This window comes from Dunckerocampus dactyliophorus, chromosome 15 (genome assembly GCF_027744805.1).
Source record: "Dunckerocampus dactyliophorus isolate RoL2022-P2 chromosome 15, RoL_Ddac_1.1, whole genome shotgun sequence".
Taxonomy (NCBI): Eukaryota; Metazoa; Chordata; class Actinopteri; order Syngnathiformes; family Syngnathidae; genus Dunckerocampus; species Dunckerocampus dactyliophorus.
Window position 1 is genome coordinate 22,414,149 of NC_072833.1, and position 9,153 is coordinate 22,423,301.

Genomic DNA, 9,153 nt, shown 5'->3' on the forward strand with positions numbered 1-9,153 from the left:
TAGATTCTATTCAGCTGTTTGTTATTAAAAAAAATAACATTTACTTGGAGAATAACCTGTTGCAAAAATTCTGTTTTGAATAGAAAATCATGAAGTTTAATTATTAACCCTGTGATAAGTAATTATTGTGTTGTCCACCCATCATCCATCTATTTTCTGTGCCGCTTTTCCTCATTAGGGTTATGCCAAATTATTATTAGGTGGATAATCTCCACATGAGGACGCTAGAGCACCTGGGGATAGCCCACAAGTGGTGGAAGTAATATTCTGTCTCTTTGTGTGAGTGTGTGAGGGGTGTATTTTCGAAAACAACACTTGTGGTGTGTGTCCAGGCTGAAGGTGTCGCCGACGGTTAAGTGCAGCCATTCCACCCCTGTACTTTTTGATTGTCACTCAGCAGAGGCACTCTCAAGGCTATGACAAGCCATTAGGAGCCCTTCCCAAATAAGACTGTATGACAGCTGGTTTCCATGGAGACTGGGAGAGGCCGTCCTTACTGTCAGGCCTTTATGCCCCTTTCAAACACCAGGTTCTACAAGATAGTACCTGTGAAATGTAAGTCCCTTCTCGCGATTTTCACGAGTATCACGATTTGTGCAATTAATAGCAGCATAAGACGGCATCTCGATCATGGCGACTTCTATACTTCCGGTGGCTTCAAGCCTCCAAAGCGCAGCAAGCGATCGGGGCCATTCTAGTAGTAGAGTTCAGTGATCGAACCACGTGAGCCAACTGGTTCGAGAAAGGGTTCATTTGTCGAGGCTTCATGTGCACACGAAACCACCTACTGGCCAGGTGTATAATCACAGGCAGCTGTGTCTGAACCACATTGTGTAGTATTCATTGAATTGTTGTGTCCATGAATAACAAAAACTGTATGACCAAATCATGTCTCTACATAAATGACCACATGTGTGTAGAATAAAATATTTTTTGAATGTATTGTGTTTGTGTACATTTTCCCCAAATGGTACTATCACTATCACTATGACATGGCGGGTTGTGTAATAATGTTTCTCTGTCACTTTAGAAAGATGGCATGGGCTTATGCAGGCAGAGGACGGTGGAAGTGCTTGTGGAACTATGAAGGCACTGAATATGCTTGTGTAACTAGGACAATGATGTACGGGACAGGGTAGATTTTTACTCATTCAGAAATAACAGTTTCTCAACAGTTTTTGGTTTGAAACGATTTCTTTTTTTTTTTTTTTAAAAACAACTTCTCCAGCCTTTGAAAACACACAGAAGACGCTGGCGTGCACAAAGATGTAATTGCCAGTTTATATAAATCACAATGTTCCCACACAGCGGAAATCCTCCTCTTCCTCACTGGCTCCATCCTCTCTCTAGTATCCAAACTCTATATAACCTCTATCCAAAAGCTGAAATAACCGCAACTCCTCATCAAAAACCCACATTTTGGATGGAGCCTGAGGGGTTTCTATTGCTGTCAAACCTCGCGCCAAAATCTGAACCACTGCCCGAAGCAGTCACGTGGTACAGCCGGGCAGCGAGGCTTCAGACGTCATCATTTTCAGCTCCTCCCCTAAATGAACCCAGCCTGGATACGCGCTTCGCGGAAACGCCCCCCCATTACTTGACACAAGCTTCGAAGCCTCGGCACATCTCGTAACATCACGACTGCAAAGTTGTTTGTGTTTGAACACTAGCAAAAAAGTGAATGCTAATACCAACGACTAGCAAAAAAGTAAATGCTAAATACAGACCGACGACTAGCAAAAAAGTAAATGCTAAATACAGACCGACGACTAGCAAAAAAGTGAATGCTAATTGCCGACTGACGATGTGTTTGAAAACTAGCAAATTGGCTTTTTTGGAATCTTTTTTGTATGCATAAATCGAACTTTACTAGCTAGCTAAGAACAATGACCAAAACGTTCTTTTTAACAATGTGTGTTTGAATACTAGCAAAAATGTTGATGTGTTTGAATACTAGCAAAAACGTTCATGCAAATAGAACTAAATAGAATGACTGCAAAGTGTTTTCTAATTACTTTTTAACAATGTGTGGAATGTGTGTACTAGCAAAAACGTTCATGCAAAGCAAATATCGAACTAAATGTTATTGTAATTGTGTTAATGTAATTACAGTTTGAAAATCTTAACAAGTATATTAATATATTAGTATACTTGTATGTATGTTTAACACCTTATGTTTGTGTTCTGGCTGGTAGAAAATGGATTTTCATCCTAAATTTGTGTTCCGTGGTGCAACCACCAAGCTGACTCTGAAGTCTTCATTAGAAGCGTCGCGGCTGGCTCAAGCCTACGGGTCAAGGTGAGCTGCGGCCCATTCGATGAAGACAGGTGAGAAGGTGAAGGAGGAAGCCCGGACACGAGTTGTTGAGGCTGGAGGCGACGCGGGGTTGCAGCCACAAGGACGCCCTGGCATCCTATGCACAGCTCTTTCCTGAGATGGTGGGTTTTATTGCTGTAATGTGTTCAGGTACTTGCAGTGGGTGAGGAGACAGAAAATAAATAAGGGGTCCCTCATGCATACCCTCCAGCAGCTCAAGGCAACGCAACTCAAGTAAATGCTAATACTGACCCCAAGACGGCACATTCAGTAGGATGTTCACACACTGTGCGAACTAAAGGCTTTTTTTTTTACTTTGTTCACAGCGCAAGAGGAACCATCAGATGACATGCTCATTGAAGATAGAGCATGTCTCCAAGTGGAATTATATATATTACACATCCCCCAACATGTCTTTTCCAAAGCCCACAGTAAAGAGAAGGGTTGGTGATGAGCACAGACAATTTCAGGGAAGGTGGGGAGTGCAATATTTCTTTGTTGAGCACAGGGGCATCCCGACTGGTCTTATTTGCACTGAGAAAGTTGCAGTGCACAAGGAATACAATTTGAAACGTCATTACATAACTGGACATGCTGAGGAAAATAAAAAATAGATGAGAGAGCCAAATGGGGTGCCACTCTTCAAACAGGTCTACTGAGGCAACAAGATTTCTTTACGAAAGCAACCAAAGAGAATGATGCAGCAGTCGAAGCTAGCTACGTGGTTAGTGAAATGATTGCTAAAGCAGGAAAGCCATTCACAGAAGGTGAATTTGTAAATACGTGCATGTTACAGGCTGCAAATATTGTCTGTCCAGGTCAGTTTAGCAACATCAGCCTTTCTGCCAACTCTGTGGCAGAGCGCATTTCTGACCTGTCAAGTGACATTTATGATGAACTGTGGGAGAAAGTAAAATGTTTCCGTTCGTATTCAGTTGCCCTTGATGAGACCACAGACATCACAGACACTGCCCAGCTCGCGATATACAGGTATGTCCGTGGTGTTGATGACCATTTTGAAGTGATGGAGGAGATATTTCACCAGCTGCGTGATGCCATCGATAATGCCGGTTTGCCATGGAAAAAGTTTGTTGGAATAACAACCGATGGAGCCCCATCAATGACAGGGAGGAAAAATTGACTGGTGGCACTTGTAAAAAAAAACTGGAAGAGGAGGGTGTGGAGGAGGCCATAGCTCTGCACTGCATTGTCCATCAGCAGGCCCTTTGCAGCAGATGCCTGAAGTTTGACAATGTGATGTCTGTCGTCGTGAAATGCATCAACCAAATCAGATCCAGGGGCTTAAAGCACAGAAGGTTTCGTGCTTTTTTAGAGGAAATGGAGTCCGAATACTGGGGATGAGCTCTACTTCACCGAAGTACGTTGGCTCAGCAGGGGAAACGTATTGAAGAGATTTTTTGAGTTGAGAGCAGAAGTGAAAGCCTTCATGGGGAAGGATGGGGTGGCTGTTCCTGTGCTAAGTGATCCCAAATGGCTCATGGACTTAGCTTTTCTTGTTGATATCACACATGAGCTTAGTGTGATGAACAAGAAGTTACGAGGCTAGGGGCAACTTGTCAGTGCAGCCGTGAGAGCATTCTGCACAAAACTTGTGTTATGGAAAGCCCAGCTCTCTCAGACAAACCTTTGCCATTTCCCAGCATGCAAGGCACTGGTGGATGCAGGCACACCATTCAGTGGTGAGAAGTATGTTGAGGCCATTTTGAAGCTACAAGAGGAATTTGATCAGATTTGCAGACTTCAAGACGCACAGAGCCACATTTCAAATTTTTGCGGAACCCTTCTCCCTTGGTCTGCAAGATGCCCCTCCTGTGCTTCAAATGGAGCTCATTGACCTGCAGTGCAACTCTGAACTCAAAGCCAAGTTCAGGGAGGTGAGCGGAGAAGCAGACAAGCTTGGGCAATTTTTGAGAGAATTGAGCCCCAGCTTGCCTCAACTTTCCCGAATGTTGAAGCGGACCATGTGCCTTTTTGGGAGCACATACTTGTGCAAAAAGCTCTTCTCCACCTTGAACTCCAAGTACAGGTCCAGACTTACTGATTAGCATCTTCAAGCTCTACTGAGAGTCTCAACTGCTTCCTCCCTCAAGCCAAATGTGGCTCGGCTATGTGAGAAAAAGCGCTGCCAGGTCTGTAGCAAGAAGTAGGCAAGATAAGCCATGTTCAAAACAGTTCATATTCAATGTTCCATTCATGTTCAGAAAGTTAAAGGTTAAAGAACTGTAGGAGCAAAGGTTCGGACAGCAGGTGGCAGCATTCAGCTGGAGGCTTATATTTTTTGACTCAAGTAAACCCAAGAGGCTGACCCACAAGGTGCTGCTGCAGTGAATTGGTCCACCAGACTGCTAGAGTTTGGTAAGAGTTTTCTTCCTCACATGTCATTCTGTTTATTTTTCACAATATTAAACAATGAATGGTGATATTTCATGCAAGGTTGGCGTTCACCGTTCATAGTTAAGCTTTGCTACGTTGTAGTTTTAATTGACCGCCATTGTAATTTCCGTGTTTACTGAACCTAAACTAAGATAAGTAAACTACTTTCTGTGGAGAAAGACGCAATTTACGTTTCGTTTGTCATTTGTCATTTGTCATTCATCGTTTTTGACAATACAGAACGGTAAGTGCCTGCTGATTATATTAATAATCCTCCGAGATGGGCGACATGTCTTTGATTTGATTCAGAACGGTTTGTGGCGCCACTCGCGTCTATCTAAAGCAAGAAAATGTAGATAATTAGTGGTTTGCTGGAGGTCTCCACAGGCTGTGCAGATTTCTGCCTAAATACAGTCAAACTTGTCTACAGCGGCCACTAGAGGGAGTCTGCAAAAGTGGCCGCTATAGACAGGTGGCCTCTATAGACAGGTTGGTGTCCAGTTTGAATGTTGAACAGTAGAGGAAAAAAAAGGGAAAAAAAAAAAAATAATGTTGACCAGTAGATGGCATTGCGGACTGCTGATAAAAGTTGTACAGCACTACTAGGCTTGTTATTATCATGGTTCATGGTTTTAATCCTGAACATGCATGAGTCAAACAGTAGCACATCACGTAGTACAATTCACAATTTTGCATGTCCAAAAAGGAGTAGGAAGAAGCAAAGCTTATTTAATCCTACCCCTCATCAGTTTCACATCAGTTGCAATACATTTATTCACCTCTTGTTCTTCCAAGTGTACTTTGTAGGTCTACATGACAATGTAGTGCAATCATAGCCAAGGTTTTTACTTACTAAAAGGAAGCTAGAGGCTTAATAATAACTGAAAACTGATAAAATACTTCAGTTAAGTACAACCGAACTCAGTTTTGCTCCCGCTGCCGCATGCATGCTAGCATATGTTTTTTTTTTTTATTGTAGCGTCGCTGGGAGCACGTCCTGTTCCCAGCCTACTTTGCGGTAATGTTTTGGTGCAAATGCTCTTAAAGTTACATGTTTGACCAGGAAATAGCAAGCTCAAAAGAAGACGGCTTTTTTATGTGGAACAACTGACAGTTTGTGTGGATCTTGTGAATGATTGTGACTGAGCTAGGACTCAGTAATTAAAGTCTACACACGACGGCTTCATTGATTGAAAAACAAAACTTTTTCGTGCATGAAGCTTCTACTTGAGTTGGTAATTTGGCCGCTATATGCAGTCAGATATTGACCAAGGGAGACAAAATGGGTAGCCGCTGGCTGCGTTGGACAGGTGACTGCTATACACAGGGTCTATAACATGTAAATTTGCTGGGGGGGATTTTTCAGTGGCTGCTATAGGCAGGTGGCCCTTCTATAAAGGTGGCCGCTAAGACAGGCTTGACTGGACTACGAATAGCGGCGCTTTACTGAATATATATTAGTATTAGTTACTAAAATAGAAAATAATGATTTGCAGCACTTCCTGTGTACTTTTCAAAGCAAGAGCTCAGGCGGAAGGATATCCTTTTGAAGAGACCTTCTTTCACATAATACGAATTTGTGTCCGGGGAAGTTGTTCGATAAGTAAGTTCAAGTACAAAGCGCTTATTCAAATCTCCGCCAAACGTTTATTGAATAAAAGTTGTCCATAACTACGTTGGCTGCTGGTGAGCAGTGTGTGCTATAAGCTCGTTTTAGCTCTTTTCTTCCTCTGCATTCAGCTGTCGGCTCCTGTCTCTGCTCAGGTTGTGTTTGTGTACGTTTAGCACACCTCTAATGGTGTAAACAAGATCTTTTGCTGAAAGAAAACCAAAAAAAAAACGCCGAAACTATTACATTACAACTTTAAGTGATGTTTCTACCTCATTTTATTGATCAAATAACATCAAGAGCGATCGCCTCCCTCGTCTGTGCTGCTGCGCGCGCGCACACGCACACACACACACACACAGCTGCTTGCACGAAAGATGCCAAATAAGTTTTTAATTGTACGGACAGCCCAAAAGTACTCAAGTATAGGTTAGGCAATTAACCTGTTCAGTGAAGGGTAAGTAACGTGTGTATCTTATTTGCCTATATTGACTAATTTACAGGGCCGCACGGTGGTTATCATGTTGGCCAACAAACACAGTAACAGTCTGGAGATCGGGATTGGGATTCGATTCACCCTTGGGCAGTTCTGTGTGGAGTTTGTGTAACCCAGCCTGCTTCGCACTGTCCGCACCGGGGCTCGAATACAGGACCATTGCAACGGGAGGCAAGAGCGCTGACCACACGACCAAAAGCCCGGATGTTCGACCATGTGTTCAGCGCAGCTCTTAAGGCAGAGGGAGTGAGGTTTACCAGCGTTCACTTGCACAGCCTCACAGACTGGCATCCGTTACATTTGCATGTTCTCCCCGTGCGTGCGTGGGTTTTCTCCGGGTACTCCGGCTTCCTCCCACATTCCAAAAACATGCATGTTAGGTTAATTGGAGACTCTAAATTGTCCATAGGTATGAATGTGAGTGTGAATGGTTGTTTGTCTATATGTGCCCTGCCATTGGCTGGCGACCAGTCCAGGATAACTATTGAGAACCACTGATTTACTTTAAAAAAAGCATGAAATATATACGTGCAATATATACAGTGTATATCTGAGTAGAGTGAAATTACAGACTGTTATGTTTTATTGTTGTATTAGATTTGTTTGTTGTTATGGGTCCATAAATTGCATGCTTGCTAACCTTCAACATTCATTTTCTCTTGTAGGTAGCCAACCCTGAACTGTATTTGTCTTGCCGTGGGCACACTGTGCTCAGGGCAACCTCTTTATGGTAGTAAGTATCACTATTTTTGTTTATATCTTTACTTCACATTTACTTTTATGATAAATGGGAGCGGGGCCGCACGGTGGTCTAGTGGTTAGCACGTTGGCCAACACAGTAACAGCTTGGAGATCGGGAAGACCTGGGTTCGATTCTCCCTTGGGCATTTCTGTGTGGAGTTTGCATGTTCTCTCCGTGTGTGCGTGGGTTTTCTCCAGGCACATTTCTCCTCCCACATTCCAAAACCATGCAGTGAGGTTAATTGGCGACTCTAAATTGTCCATAGGTATGAATGTGAGTGTGAATGGTTGTTTGTCTATATGTGCCCTGCCATTGGCTGGCGACCAGTCCAGGGTGTACCCCGCCTGTCGCCCGAAGTCAGCTCCACCATGCCCCCGCGACCCTAATGAGGAAGAAGCGGTATAGAAAATGGATGGATGGATAAATGGGAGAGAACTCTCTGTAGCATTATAATATTACCTTTAACACAGCTGTTATTTATTTAAAAAGCTATTGGATTTAAAGTTGATTTCATGGCCAGAAGTGCATTTTTTTGGCATGTGTGAACAGCAGCATACATACGTTATGTCAAAGATCCCCAACCAGTGGTACACGTACACCTGGTTGTCAGCATCTTGTACTTTATTTTATTCTCAGCCATTTCATATTGAGCCAGACAATAAGGTGGAACACATGTGCAACAATTAGTTTCTTCAGGGAGACATTAACCTGTGGCACAGCTGTGCCGAAATCTTAACAATTGTTACGTTCTACCTTTGGAGAATTATCAACACGTACTGTAAGGGGGGGTGAGGTGGTTGAGTGAGGGGCTACTCATGGTGTGGCAAAAAGGCCCTGGGGTACACAAGACAAAAAAGGTCGGGAAACACTGTTTTATGTTATATGCTAAATTATAATAAGATTTCTATGGATGTGGTTGGTAGGAAACAAATCCATGGTCATCCATGTGGCCAGGAACTTGTGAAAAATAGTGTTTATTTTTAAATTGTGTTTATTTTATTTGTTTATTGGCAAAAGTGATGATTTTCTCCTTTTATTTTACTTGCAGATTTTTGGATGTGGCAGTGTAAAGTGTGTGTGACAGATTATCTAGTAGGTATGAGTTACTGAAACATTTTAAGCTTAAACATTGTCAATGTGGGCGCAACGTCAGATATCCATGTGTATATTGATCGTCCATGTACTTTCACGTTGTGGAAAAAACTTCAAATTCATGTTCATCGAAGCCATTCCACGCAAACAACTCAACAGCTGTCAAAATTGGCCACATTCTCTTGTCAGATTTGTGCCTGCAAGGATATTTCATCAGAGGGAGATTACTTTGTTCATATTAATGATCATCTGAGGCAGCATGAAACCATAACTTGTTTTTTTTCAGTAAGTTTCAACATGTAACAGGTCAGTAAACACATACAGGGCACCTACTACTATGGAGCATAATGTTGCACTAAAACAGTCTCATTCTTTTTGCAGCATGTCCTCTTTAGGGTCAAGGGTCACTGCTAACAAACCGATAAAAACCTCAAAAAGTGTGTGTGTGTGTGTGTGGGGGGGGGGGGGGGGGGGGTACAAGACATAATAAACACTAAACATTC

At 42.8% G+C, this 9,153-nt stretch overlaps 1 long non-coding RNA gene across 2 annotated transcripts; it reads left to right on the top strand.

Moving 5' to 3' along the window:
- Positions 1-1,604: 1,604 nt before the first annotated feature.
- Positions 1,605-5,029, top strand: LOC129168070 (uncharacterized). 2 transcript variants are annotated; one of them, XR_008566217.1, is made up of 4 exons: positions 1,605-1,708; positions 2,196-2,328; positions 2,468-2,551; positions 2,644-5,029. It is a non-coding gene; the product is annotated as an uncharacterized LOC129168070 (long non-coding RNA). The 2 variants fall into 2 exon arrangements; XR_008566216.1 differs by having other exon boundaries at positions 2,196-2,551.
- The last annotated feature ends 4,124 nt before the right edge of the window (positions 5,030-9,153 follow it).